The sequence below is a fragment of the Hyperolius riggenbachi genome, chromosome 1 (assembly GCF_040937935.1).
Source record: "Hyperolius riggenbachi isolate aHypRig1 chromosome 1, aHypRig1.pri, whole genome shotgun sequence".
In the NCBI taxonomy this organism is placed as follows: domain Eukaryota; kingdom Metazoa; phylum Chordata; class Amphibia; order Anura; family Hyperoliidae; genus Hyperolius; species Hyperolius riggenbachi.
The window spans coordinates 562,788,964-562,804,153 of NC_090646.1; the positions used below are offsets into that span (position 1 = coordinate 562,788,964).

General features: G+C 45.5%; 1 long non-coding RNA gene across 6 annotated transcripts in view; it reads right to left on the minus strand.

Annotated features, from left to right (window-relative positions):
- The window catches only part of LOC137526850 (uncharacterized), a 468,244-nt gene that overhangs the window by 376,688 nt on the left and 76,366 nt on the right, over window positions 1-15,190 (minus strand). The window contains exon 4 of one of the 6 annotated variants that reach the window (XR_011023121.1): window positions 10,385-10,538. The exons of the other annotated variants lie outside the window; for them this stretch is intronic. This is a non-coding gene — a long non-coding RNA (uncharacterized lncRNA). The remainder of the gene's footprint in view (window positions 1-10,384; window positions 10,539-15,190) is intronic. 6 annotated transcript variants of the gene reach the window in all.

The window sequence follows — 15,190 nt, forward strand, 5'->3', positions numbered from 1 at the left end:
CCCCCCCCCCCGGTGGTGCCTAACCCTAAGACCCCCCTGGTGGTGCCTAACCCTAAGACTCCCCTGGTGGTGCCTAACCCTAACCACCCCCCAGGTGGTGCCTAACCCTAACCATCCCCCTGGTGGTGCCTAACCCTAACCACCTCCCTGGTGGTGCCTAACCCTAAGACCCCCCTGGTGGTGCCTAACCCTAACTACCCCCCTGGTGCTGCCTAACCCTAAGACCCCCCTGGTGGTGCCTAACCCTAAGACCCAACTCGTGGTGCCTAACCCTAAGACTCCCCTGGTGGTACCTTACCCTAACCACCCCCCTAGAGGTGCCTAACCCTAACCACCCCACTAGTGGTGCCTAACCCTAACCATCCCCACTGCACAAACACCCTTACACACATATAAACAATAATATATTTAATCCTTAAAATACTTCACTATAAACACCATGAATAGAATAATATATATATATATATATATATATATATATATATATATATATAGTGGAGGAAATAATTATTTGACCCCTCACTGATTTTGTAAGTTTGTCCAATGACAAAGAAATGAAAAGTCTCAGAACAGTATCATTTCAATGGTAGGTGTATTTTAACAGTGGCAGATAGCACATCAAAAGGAAAATCGAAAAAATAACCTTGAGGGCCCGTTCACACTGCACGCGTTTCCAGCCGCGTTTTGGAAACGCGTGCAGGTGGCCAAAACGCACGACATCAGACATTGCATAGAGTGCAATGTCTGATGTTCACACTGCATGCGTTCCGGACCTGTGCGGTCCGGGAACGCATGCTGCACGCAGATTTTGCAAAAACGCGTGGCTGTCCCATTCACTTTTCAGTGATGGGATCAGCCACGCAACGCACACAAACGCGGATGGCCATGCGTTCGTATGCGTTGCGGTCCGCACGCGTTCCGCACGCATGGCCATCCGCATTTCTGATCTGAACGGGCCCTAAATAAAAGATTGCAACTGATTTGCATTTCATTGAGTGAAATAAGTTTTTGAACCCTCTAACAATAAAAGACTTAATACTTAGTAGAAAAACCCTTGTTTGCAAGCACAGAGGTCAAACGTTTCTTGTAATTGATGACCAAGTTTGCACACACTTTAGGAGGAATGTTGGTCCACTCCTCTTTGCAGATCATCTCTAAATCCCTAATGTTTCGAGGCTGTCTCTGTGCAACTCTGAGCTTGAGCTCCCTCCATAGGTTTTCTATTGGATTAAGGTCCGGAGACTGACTAGGCCACTCCATGACCTTAATGTGCTTCTTCTTGAGCCACTCCTTTGTTGCCTTTGCTGTATGTTTTGGGTCATTGTCGTGCTGGAACACCCATCCACGACCCATTTTCAGTTTCCTGGCAGAGGGAAGGAGGTTGTCGTTCAGGATTTCGCGATACATGGCTCCGTCCATTTTCCCGTTAATGCGATTAAGTTGTCCTGTGCCCTTAGCAGAAAAACACCCCCAAAGCAAAATGTTTCCACCCCCATGCTTGACGGTGGGGACAGTGTTTTGGGGGTCATAGGCAGCATTTTTCTTCCTCCAAACACAGCGAGTTGAGTTAATGCCAAAGAGCTCTATTTTGGTCTCATCAGACCACAGCACCTTCTCCCAGTCACTCACAGAATCATTCAGTTGTTCATTGGCAAACTTCAGACGGGCCTGCACATGTGCCTTCTTGAGCAGGGGTACCTTGCGAGCCCTGCAGGATTTTAATCCATTGTGGTGTAATGTGTTTCCAATGGTTTTCTTGGTGACTGTGGTCCCCGCTAATTTGAGGTCATTCACTAACTCCTCCCGTGTAGTTCTAGGATGCTTTTTCACCTTTCTCAGAACCATTGACACGCCACGAGGTGAGATCTTGCATGGAGCCCCAGAGCGAGGTCGATTGATGGTCATTTTGTGCTCCTTCCATTTTCGAACAATCGCACCAACAGTTGTCACCTTCTCTCCCAGCTTCTTGCTAATGGTTTTGTAGCCCATTCCAGCCTTGTGCAGGGCTACAATTTTGTCTCTGACATCCTTGGACAGCTCTTTGGTCTTTCCCATGTTGGAGAGTTTGGAGCCTGCTTGATTGATTGATTCTGTAGACAGGTGTCTTTTATACAGGTGACTAGTTAAGACAGGTGTCCTTAATGAGGGTGACTAATTGAGTAGAAGTGTCTAACCACTCTCTAGGAGCCAGAACTCTTAATGGTTGGTAGGGGTTCAAAAACTTATTTCACTCAATGAAATACAAATCAGTTGCTATCTTTTATTTAAGGTTATGTTTTCGATTTTCCTTTTGATGTGCTATCTGCCACTGTTAAAATAAACCTACCATTGAAATGATACTGTTCTGAGACTTTTCATTTCTTCGTCATTGGACAAACTTACAAAATCAGTGAGGGGGTCAAATAATTATTTCCTCCACTGTATATATATATATATATATATATATATATACACATATATATACACATATATACACACACACACACATACATATACATATATATATATATATATATACACATATATATATATATATATATATATATATATATATATATATATATATATATATATATATATATATATATACACACATATATATATACACACGTACATACACACGTACATACATACACACATACATATATATATATACACATACATGTACACACATATATATATATATATATATATATATATATATATATATATATATATATATATATATATATATATATATATATATAATAGAATAGATAGCCTTACAATCACAAACGCATTAAAAATCTTTAAGAAACGGTAATGTTAAAAGCGATATATTAGTAAGTTAATAAATCTATAATCGACGCATTAGAAGTGTACAAAACAAAGTTAATACCAAAAGTGACGTACTGTATTTCCAATAGAACAAGGTTGAAAACGATATTTAAGCATTATACGTATGAAAACGAATTTTAAATGATAAAATAAGTGTAAACGAAAATTTACTTGTTACAGACCTGAAAGCAAAATTTAAAAAACGGAAAAATAAGTAAAAGCTCCTATAAGCGAAATTTAAAAACGAAAAAATAAGTAAACCACAAAGTCAAAACGAACTTGTAAACGATATTTGTAATAAACCTTATTCTGTAAATGAAAACTTTTGTTAACACGATCTCTGCAACCGCTATTTCTCGGGCGCCCTAATTTCCTGTCGGGCGCCCAATAGCCGATATTTTGCATTGCAGTCTATGGCGGTGCCCTTTTTGTCCACTAGCCATGTGCGCCCTTTTTTACTGCCGCAAGGCAGAGGTTAGGGCTTGAACATTGGGGCCCCATCAAAGTTTTGTAGGGGGGCGTGATTTGTTTTTACACCCCTGCTCTGGGTCCTCTTTACATCATAAAATGCAAACTTAGTAAGAATGAAAGACCAGGAAATGTGTTGCCTTGACTGACTGGAAGCTACTAGTGGAGCCGGAAGAGGGCCATTTCTGGTCTATTTAGTGCCCCAGGTAAGACAATCTGTGTCATCCTCCCCCAAAATACATAAACACCCTCTATGGAGTAGGAAGGAGGGGGCTGTGGGGCCTAAAATAGCATCAGCTAAGGATTCTATTATAGCGGAATGTTGGGGCTCAAGGCCCGTACTCACGGGCTGCAAATGTTGCCTGTCGCCAGCACACGTGAGCGTGTGGGCGACAGGCCGGCGACAGCTTCTCGCCAGGTCCCTCCGCGTACACATGCGGAAGAGGGACCAGCGGCAAGGCGGAAGCTGTCGCTGACGTTCCTCCTCCCCCCGCCGGAAGGTCTGTGAACCTCAATGGAGGTTGCTGTCGCTAGTCCGCGTACTCACGCGGACTAGCGACAGTTGCGGCGGGGGGGCAGCGGCGACTGTCGCCATGCGATTGAAAGTTTCAATCGCATGGCGACATAGCGACGGGCGACAGTTCGGGGGCGCGCGGGCGTGCGACGGCCCATACTCACGGGCGACCTGTCGCCGCAACACGCGCGCGCCGCGTGTTGAGGCGACAAAAGTCCCTCGTGAGTATGGGCCATTAGGGAAGCTGCAATTTTATGTGCTGGGCACTGCAGACTGCCTGAAACAGAATCTCATTATTACAGAGGGCACAGTATTGCTTCCTGTACAATAGAGGATGCCCCAGGCCTTTGCCTGGAAGGCCTGTGCCAAAAAAAACAGCCCTGGGTGCAGCGTACAGCCTTCAGAAGAGTGTGCACATTCTCATGCTGCCTGTAACCAGGTTCTTATTGATGGTTTTGCGGCAGCTTAATGCAGCGGTTATGCCAAAAATGAATACAGTTGAAGTAGGCTGTTGACACATTAGAGGTTGTGCAATGGCATCATTCTAGGCAGCCAAGGAAAAGGGGAAAAACAGAGTTCAGCATGTGACAAACGCTGATTGCCCATTGGTCTTAAGGTCCGTACACACGCCGGACTGGAGGCAACGACGGGTCCGTCGTCACCTCCCGCTGGGTGGGCGTTCCAGCGACAGTCCGGCGTGTGTACAGTCTGTCTGCGGATCGCTCAGAAACAGCCGTATCAGTCCGCCGACAGACTGTACACACGCCGGACTGTCCTTGGAATGCCCATCCAGCGGGAGGTGACGACGGACCCGTCGTTGCCTCCAGTCCATCGTGTGTACGGACCTTAACATTAATGAATTCACTAAAAACAATAAAAAGCAATTTCCACACTTTAACAGCAGCTTTAAAGCACTTATTAGGTGGTTTGGACTTCAGAATGCACTGCTGGGGTTAATTTGCATGTCGTTAGCAGTTAGTGTGTGGCTAAACACTTGACTAATGCTACGTACACACATGCGACAACGATCGTTCGTTGTCAACGACGAACGATCTTTTAATTGACGAAAGAACGACCGAAGTAAAGTTAGTTGTAAAAAGTATGTAACGATCACATCGTTAGAACGAACGTTACACCACGTAAAAGCACTTAATGCGCCTGCGCATAAAATTGTAAAGTTCCTTGGAGAAAAAGTGAAATGCGCATGTCCAGCCTGGTACGAACGATCGTTTCCAACGATGTGCCACTTTTGCTAACGATCGTCGGTGGTAAAAATCCGCCAAGACAGAACTTTGTTTTGTAGCGATTTGCCTCGTTCGTCGTTTGCCTTAATAGTCGTTGGTTCGTTTTTTGTAACGATCGTCGTTGGTAAAGATCGGGGAACGATCGTTACAAACGACTATAGTCGCATGTGTGTACGCACCTTAAATGTTTCACAACTGCTAAAAAACAAAAAAAAACAAAAAAGTGGTGTTACTTGAATGCTTGAAAATCATAATAGGAGATTTCCCAAGCATTTTCAGAATTGTCAGGCTGGGGGTCACACAGGGCTGCGATTTTCTGTAGACAATTCTGCAGTCTAGGCACACATTTGGCTGGCAGGGAATTGCACAAGATGTGCAAAAAAATGTGCATCAGAGCTGGTATTTTTTCCCCACAGCGTTGCAAAAAACGCATGAGAATCTTGACGTGTGACCCCTACCTAAGGGCCTGTTCATACTTGCTGCGTTTGTAGAACGCGTATAAATTCAAAGAAACGCAAGTTGAAAAACGCATGCGTTTTTCTTGCGTTTGAATGCGTTTTCTATTGCGTTTTGCACAAACACGTGACCCAGGGGAAAAAAAAAGAATTATGGGAACCGCAGAGGAAAACGGATGCTAAAAACGCAATAGTACGCGTTTTTGATACGCGTCCATAGACTTTCATTGCGTCCGTTTCTATGCGTATCGCACAGAACTGCGTGCAGCAATGCGGATGAGAAACGTATGCGTCTGTTACGCATACATGTGAACTAGCCCATTCAAAAGCATTAGGAGCCGTTTCTATGCGTTTTTTGTTCCAGTACGCGTTCCCTGAAAACGGCTAGGAACGCATATAGTGTGAACAGGCCCTAGGCTGCATTTCCACTTGTGCGGTGTGAATCGCCGCGGTAAAAATTCGCATGCGGATGCGAAATTCGCATGCGGGTCCATGCGAATTTTCATGCGTATTCGCACGCGAATTCGCATGGATGACGATGTATGCAAATTTAACCATGGCAGTGCTGGTGTGCTTTTCCATTGTTTCTGTGCGAATTCGCATGAAAATTCGCATGAAAATTCACATACCCAAACCTCATGCGAATTTCCTATTAAATACATTGTATGCGATTCGCATAGCGGTATGCGGTATGCGAATTCTGATGGCTCTGCCATGCGAATTTTTTCTGCACAGAAAAACGCAAAGGAATCCTGACAAGTAGAAACAGTCCCATTCACTTGTATTGCTATGCGAATTTGCATGCGAAAAACGCATGCGAATTCGCGATAGTGGAAATGAGCCCTTAGTGTGAACCTAGTTTTCAGGCCCTAATACATATGGACAATATCTAATGATATCTTCCCTGAGGACCAGATTGATGTAAAGGTGCCCATACATCAGTCAACTTGGCAGCCGATCAAGCATCCGATTTGATAATTTTTATAGAATCTTATGCAAATCAGTGGCGCCACAAGCATGTGTCTAATCAATGATTCAACCAATTTCAGCCCAAAATTGGCCAAATGTATTGATTAAACATGCTGCAAGATGACGGGCCAATATGGTTGTTCGGGTACGCGGCACTAATGGCGTGGGATATCAGGACGAGTGACAAACATGAAACTCCCGGTGTTGTTTCCCCTAATGTGAATGTATGTGCTCCCCGCTCATACATTTAATAATTTACCTGTCTGCTGCCCACCTGCAATGCAGAAGATGCAATGGGAACCAGGGCGGGAGACAGCAGACAGGTTAAGTATTAAATGCATAGGAGGGGGGCACATTCACATTAGAGGCAGCGACAGAGACGTCACAAATTGGTCTGCTGCTGTATGGGCAGGGAACAGGTCTCTGTCACATCAGATCTGTCTCTTGGTTGATCTGTCCATACGTCATCTGATGTACTTCAGACGACAGACAGGCACCCTGACGCAGGACAGGTAATGTATAAACGCACCCATGTACATTTATACACTGCGGAAACAGCATTCGCCGCTCGTCCCGATATCGCTTGCCATTACCACCACGCACCTGATTAAGCTAGTCGACCCTACATCTTGCAGCATGTCCGACGGTACATGGGACCAAATTCGTGATTGTTGATCGGGCATGCATTTGGCAGCACCAATTCTTATCATATTCAATAATAATAATCGAATTGGATGGTCGTTCAGCTGCCAAGTCACCTGATGTATTTAGCATCTGTTTTACCGCATACATGGTAATTCAATGCATTCTGTAAATGCCGTTTGCAATTCTGATAGATTGATTCCAAAACAGTCTGAAGGTAGCCATACATAAAGTGATGATGGGCAGATTCCACCAAGAGACAAATCTCACTCTAATTAAATCTGATTATTTGATTTGAGAGAGATCTGTCGGCTGTCCATAAACCACAGGCCGATTTGCAACCAATTTCATGCTGAAATTGATCAGGAATTGGCCCTGTGACGCCGCATCCGACCGCCTCGCCGACGCTGTCTGTCCTAATGTTTAATGTCCCAGCTCCCCCCCTTCCCCCCCCCCCCCCCAACCCCTGGCTGCCCAGTGTATGTACATTACATTTCTGTGGCCTCCGCTTGCTCCGGGCTCCCTTTGCTGTCCATACACCCACGTGGTTGGCTAGTAGGGGCGTTTCTAGTCTACAATGTTGCGCACGTGTATGGACAGCATTGGCAGCCCTGAGCGAACAGAGGCCATAGACCGGTAATGTATAGCATGTACTGACCAGGGGGGGGGGGAGGGGGGGGGTAGGGGGGGTTTCACATTAGGGAGACAGCGGCAGGGGTTTTGTTGCATTTGTCACCCGTCCCGATATCGCTTGCCATTACCGCCGCGCACCTGATCGAGCAAGGCGGCCCTACATCTTGCAGCATGTCTGATCGATTAAAGCGACCAATTTCAGCCCCACATTGGTCATATTGTAGGTCGGGCATGCACATGGCGGCACCGAATTTCATCCAATTGCAATTATAATAATCAAATCGAATTGTCAATCAGCCGCCAAGTGACCTGATGTATGGCCACCTTGACTTGCCATTACATATCTGTATGCTGCGCAGGTCAGTTTAATTCAGCAGATTAGATTTACAAATAAATTGGCCAATAGGTGGTAATTTTCACTCTTTGCAAATCATCCACACCCAGCAAAACCAAAGGGAGCGGTTTGTAACTAAATGGATTAGTAATTGTCCAGCATATGCAGTGTGGGGAAATCCTAAACAAAGAGACACTACAAAGATTAGTTTACACTAAATAGTATTTCTGCTTTCAGCTTTTACAAGTGAAGACTTGCAAATTAAGAGGCAAAAGAGAATGTCATATAACACAATAGAAAGTGATTATTTACACGGCCCCTGCTGCTTTCATTGGCATATGACAAGCAAGGGAACCAGATTTCAGATATAGATCAACAATACATTGCACCACTCCTATTTATAGAAAATAGTGTTGTGAGAAGATCTGCAACATACTGTACAAGCCAATTAAAAATCATCTATAGTTATTCTAAATGGTTTAAACAGAGAAACTGGACTTTTCACTAATTGCCATGGGCTACTGTACATAACTGCTCTTTGTATTAAAGTGGACCCGAACTCTTGCACAGGACCGAAGGAAAACGCACCCTGTATGTATTTAGAGAGTTTAGGCTGTCTAATGGCAAGTCTAATCACCTCAGCAGTGCTGTCTGCTTTACCCTAACTGAGCATCGTGAAGCCTAAAGCTAAGTACTCACGGGGGGACAATTGTAGCTGTCGCTGCACACGGGAGCGTGTGCGCGACAGTTCGGAGACAGTTCGGCGACAGCTCGTCGCCAAGTCCCTCTGCATACACACGGCAGCAGAGGGATTAGCGATGCGGCGGAAGCTGTCGCCGAGGTTCCTCCCCCCCGCCGGATGCTCCGTGTACTGTGTGTGGGTAGCTGTCGCTAGCCCGCATACACATGCGGGGCTAGCGACAGTTCCGGCGATGTTGCGGCGACGTCTGTAGCCGGCGATTGAACATGTCAATCACCTGGCGACAGCTCCGACGGGCGACGGTTCGGGGCGTGCGCATCATACACACGGACGAACCGTCGCCGCAACACGTGCGTGCCACGTGGTTGCGGCGACGGCCGTACCCCGTGTGTATGAGCCTTAAGTGGTGATCTGAAGCCAGGAGAATCTATAGACCAGACTATAATCCAAATACAGTACATGGAATCCAGAGTGAATTTGCTTGGTTGATTGCCATGACTTGTCCCCCCAACTCTTCCATAGTTATAAGCAGGTACACTTGGCTGACCTAAAAATGCCTCTTCACATAATTTGGTGCTACACCCAAACCATATGCACATTACAGGACTGTGGTCATCCCATATTTGTACTAAGCTTTATGTAAGCCATTAGGGACTATACATGCAAGACCCCCGATACCCTCAAACTCCTGGTCCACGTTCTAGTCATCTCTTGTCTGGACTACTGCAACACCTTCCTTTCTAGATTTCCTGCGGCCCTGACTCCAACCCTTGCAATCCGTCATGATTGCAGCTGCCAGGCTCATCCATTCCTCTCAGTTGTCCCACTCTGCAAGTCCCTTCACTGGTTCCCTGTCCCCCTCAGAGTTAATCTTTGCCTGGCCTATAATTCAATCCACTATTCCTCCCCCTCGTAAGTCTCAGATCTCATACAGACATATTCCCCAAATTAATCTCTTCCCTCTGCCAACACTGGATGTCTGTCCCATGCATTACCTGCTCACGTGCGAGGCTTCTTGACTTGTTCAGAGCAGCCACTACTCTCTGGAACACCCCCCCCCCCCCAAACATCATACTCATCCCCGCTTTCAACTTTAAAAAGGCCCTAAAGATGCATCTGTTCAACCTTGCCTAACCTACATCTCCATCATCCTAGACCCCTCCTCTGATTGTACTCACCCCTCCACCACCATTTATTGACTTTGCCCCCCCCCCCCCCCCTTTAAGTCCTTTTGACAGGACCCTCTCCCTCATGTTAGTACTCCACCATTAGAAGGACTGACTCTTGTTTGCATATTGACCTCTTTGACCCCTGTCTTGTAAACCGTAACCTGTCCTTGTACTATTCTTTAATGTTGTAATGTCTCCTTTATTTATTGTACAGCGCTGCGTAATATAGTTCTTTATAAATACAGCTAATAATAATAGAAGTTCTTCTATTACGAGGGCACTTTAAATTGTGTGGTCACAGAATTGAGCACGTAAAAGGGATAGTATTGTTAGGGGATGCAAATAAATTCCAGCCCAGCATACAGCATAAGGAATCAGCAGAGGACTCTTAGCAAGCTATTTTTTTAAAAGGTCACTTTTTGTAAAGTAAATATCCTACTTGGCTCCTTTGCACTTTAGAACACACTTTCCATGTAGCAGCTGGCTGCGATTCAGTGTTTACAGAATATCCAGTCCATGCGCGGTACACACTCTGCCTTCAGAAGCTCTGTCACCTCCATGATGTCACCGAGTTCACAGCTGAACTGAGCACTCTGCATGGCGTATTGGAAAATGAGGGGATTTGTTAAAGTGAACTTATCACCTCCACACATATAAACTATAACAATGCCAACTGTAACTGGGCAACAGCATAATAATAATTAAACAAAAAACATTTCTTTGTTACAGCTGATACAAATCCTAAAATAAATCTGAACGGTTTCTACTTCCTGATTCATGGAAGCAGACATATTGTTAGCAGCCTGTGCTTTCAAATGGGCTCATCTGCCATGGCAGTCACCTGACATGGGTAGAGATCAAATTACAACTTGTGATTAGACACAAATGGGGGGAATTAGACAAGCTAAACTCTCGAAATACATACAGGGTGCATTTCTCTATGTCTTCCTTCTGTTCTGTGCAATAGTTGAGGGCCACTTTAATGACACAACAGACTCTTATTAGCATACTGCAGCTCACCTCATATTTGTTGCCTGGCTATAGGGACTTCCTGATAAGCAGCAGAGGAAGCGGGGATTAGGATGGAGGGGGAAGGGGAGCTTGTATGGAGTAAAAGCAGCAGGTGAGAGCTTCCTCACATCTTTGTTCCGATACACAAGGGATCAGCATACCTCCCAACTTTTTGAGATGAGAAAGTGGGACACTTAAGCCACGCCCCTGCCACGCCCCATCACACCACTAGTCACGCATTCCATAAAGATTTCATGAGAAAAATATGTTGTTTTATAATTCAAGCCACTCTGGTCCTTTCTATACTGGTCCATTTTCCTTCATATTAACATTTTAAAATTAGTAATATATCAATTTAAAGCAGGGGTCTCAAACTCAATTTACCTAGGGGCCGCAGGAGGCAAAGTCAGGATGAGGCTGGGCCGCATAAGGAATTTCACAATCGCGGCGCATCGCCGCCTCTGCCCGCCCCTCTCACACTTCCTTCACAGAGAGGGGCGGGGAGAGGCGGCGATTGACGTCAGGAGGGGCAGAGCTGAAGCTGAAAGCTCTGCCCCTTCCAGGAAATGCCGGCGGATTGCCCCCCGGGCGATTTGGGGGCTCTGCAGCCCTCGTTTAGCAGCGGGGATGCAGCGGATTACTTGGGAGCACTGAAGCGAACTATAAGGAAGCTTTTGCCAGTGAGGGCCACAAAATATTGTATCGAGGGCCGCAAATGGCCTGCGGGCCGCGAGTTTGAGACCCCTGATTTAAAGGATGGAAATAAAGTTTCAAGTCAATCACACACATTTTTTGGTAGAAAAATACATATATTTACATAGAAAGAGGGACAAAGTCCTGAAAGAGGGACAAATGAGTAGGAAAGAGGGACAGGGCTCCCAAAGAGGGACAGTTGGGAGCTATGGGATCAGGAGCCAGTCCCTCGGGGGACATCGCTGGGCTGAGGCTGTACAGACGCGTAGTTAGCCTGCCTTCTGTTGAAATGCGGGGAGTGGAGGGTCAACGGAGTGGCATAGATGTGACATCACATGGTGGGCAAGATGAGCGGCAAGAACAAAGCTATCAGTCATCACTCTGCCAAGTTGATCTGGCTGGCTGAGCACTGGCTCAGCGGTGGGCTGGGTCTGCTGTACACACACTGGATTATTGGCAGAGGGGGGTGTTATTGGCTGCCTCTGCTTACTTTAATACAGCGTGTGTACAGGGCTTTACTTATACCTTATATTAATTAGCTATGAAGAGCCTCCTGTTTTTCTGCAATAGCTGACTGTTTTGACCTGGAAATCCTAAAAAAGCCAGACAAAAATACATTTTCACTTATCGAAATCACAGTTTTTGGGAAAGTGGCAGGAGTACTTCTGGATTTTGTATGACTATATGTGGACCTTCTCAAATATAAACTATGCTGAACTCAAAACAAGGAAAAGGGTTTAGGCTCATTCACGTCTATGAAAATGTAACATGTGCCTTGAGTCACTTCTCTGATTGGTCAACAGCTCTGGACTCAACAAACTTTGTTGATTGGTCAATAGCTCTGGGCAATAAAAAAAACTGTTTACTTCTACTTTAGCTAATCAGAGGATTTGTGTCCCATTGATGACTCCCTGTTGGTTTACACAAGTACAGTCTGAGGTGGGGGATGTCAGGGGGTGCAGCTGTTGTTTTGAATGCTGCTGCTCTGTTTCTGATGTGTAACATAAAATACAGTTTAAAGGATACACCTGAGGAGTATTAAAATAAAAAATCCACTTACCTGGGGCTTCCTCCAGCCCCTGGCAGCCATCCTGTGCCCTCGTCGCAGCTGCGCTCCCCACTGCTGGCTCAAAGTACCCTCCGGTACCAGAGGCCTACATGCATTGCAGTGCGCATCTCACATTCTCGCACTGACGTCCTCCGGACTGTACTGCACAGGCACAGTAGTTCCGCGCCTGCGCATTACAGTCCGGAGGACTTCAGTGCGACTCAATGAGCCGCATGCTGGAGCACAGGAGTAGCCAACCTGGAAGCCGACCTGGAAGCCGACCTGGCGAGGAGGGGACTGGGAGCCACGAAAGCTGCAACGAGGGCACAGGAAGGCTGCCAGGGGCTGAAGGAAGCCCCAAGTAAGTGAATTTTTTTAATTTTAATTCTTCTTGGACCTTCCTTTGAAAGCAAACCTGAACTGAAAATTAAAAGTCAAAATAAACATACACATGTCATACTTGCCTCCCGTGTAGTCTACTCCTCAATCTCTTTCTCCTCTCCTGCGTCCTATTTGTCGACTGTGATTAATGGAATTATCAGTCCTCCATTTTGAAAATGGGCATTACCCCATAACAGCTTCCTGGTCAGCACACTGTTAAAATTTAATATTTCACCCATAGAGAAACATGGACATTACCCTGCTCATCAGTTGTGTTCTAACTGACAGCAACTGATATATAACTGACAACAACTGACATATTTCAGTTCTCACAAAATCTTGACAGAACTGGAAGGAATCATTGTTAGAAGAAAATGGAGAGCTTCTGAGAGGAACTGACAGTGAGGTAAGTATGTAATATTCATTTGCAGGTACATCATGTGTTTATTTTAAATAATTGCACTCAGTTCAGTTTCCCTTTAAAGTAATTATATATTTTGAAACAATATACATTAAAATCAACAGAGCTCTTAGAAGTATATGTTATAGCATAAGAAGTATACAACATACATATTGTTCTAGGCTATAAGCCATGGAATTCAACCATAAGAAGCATAACAATCCAAAACATCACTCCAATTTTTCTTGAATCAGATCACTAATAACTAACTTGCAGCCTGAACTATCCAATATCCAAAACTAGGGCCGAGGAAGAGGCAAGAGCAGTGAGGAGGGTCAGAAGGGTGCAGTTGAATCAGCGCAATACCGGTCAAATAATACATTGTACAGCAGAAACATGCACTATGCAGTACAGTCCACCTGGGCTTCAATCCACTGCTGTCAGTGATTTATAAAGCGCCAACATATGCTGATGGAATGAGTGGTTTGAGCCGGCAGACACTGAGCACAAGGCAACCAAGGCAGTTGTCTGGTGCTTAGTGGGCGTCAGGAGGCTCAACAGTCACTTTCTCAGAATCATTTATTTTGCCAAGTACAAATGTGGGGTTGTATCTGGAATTGGTTTTGGCTCATACAGGTCCTGGAAGGGGAGGGGGGGGGGATAATGTCGGAAAGTCAAGAGAGGAGGCTGCCATACTACGGCGCCACCAGTCTGACCTTCTCTGACTCATCTTCCATTTCATATTGCCAAAAGGACCATAAGGGGGGAGCCAAAGCTACTACCTTGCCTAGGCCCTCATTTCATCTTAAACCATCTCTGGGCGGACATTGTCTGGGCCACTCGCAACAGAACTGAATAGGGAGTGCCTCACTCTGTCAGATTGACTTAATAAAGCCTTTTGCACAAGCTAAATACCCAGCGCTTATTTTTACACATCCTGGCAATTTGTATCCAGCAGGACAATTTTGTCACAGTCCCAGAAGACTTGGAGAAGGAGGACCAGTGGCGTCACTATGGGGGTGTGGTAGTTGCGGACCGCACCAGGTGTCACCAGCAGAGGGGGTGACAAAGCTCCAGGCTAAGGAAGAATGAAGTAAGACTATGGAAGTATTGATCTTTTTTACTACAAAAAAATATTATTTACCGTACTACAAAAAATATGATTAGTTTTGTTTAGCCTGGTGAGGTTGGAGGTTTGTGGGGTAAGAGAGGGATGATACCATGAGTTTCTGCACCGGGTGAAATACACCCTGGTGATGCCTCTGAGGAGGACATCTCTCCCCTCACATCTCTCCAGCACTGTGATTTGGAGTCAGGAAACATCTGGACAATCCTTTTTGAATCTATAAATCATCTCAATAAATTTGTATGTTCAAATTCTGGAGCCTTTTTGTTACCACAATGGGATCGATTCACTAGCTTACAGTAAAACTAGACAGCACACAGCAATTCCATAGTTTTCCTATTCAGATCCAGGGGTGTTGCTTGGTCCAGGCCAACCAGGCAAGCAGCCGCTTGAGGCCTCACTCACAACAGGGCCTTCCATGCTGCCAGGGCTGTCCTGTCTGTGACTTGTATGCCTCCCCATCACTCACACAGACCTCAGATCAGCAGCAATGTGAACATAGGGGGAAATCTGGCACAGTGACCACAGAATACACTCCAGATGCAGAAGTGAGGTCATTTGCTCCTTTCCGGTAATTGAAGTTTTC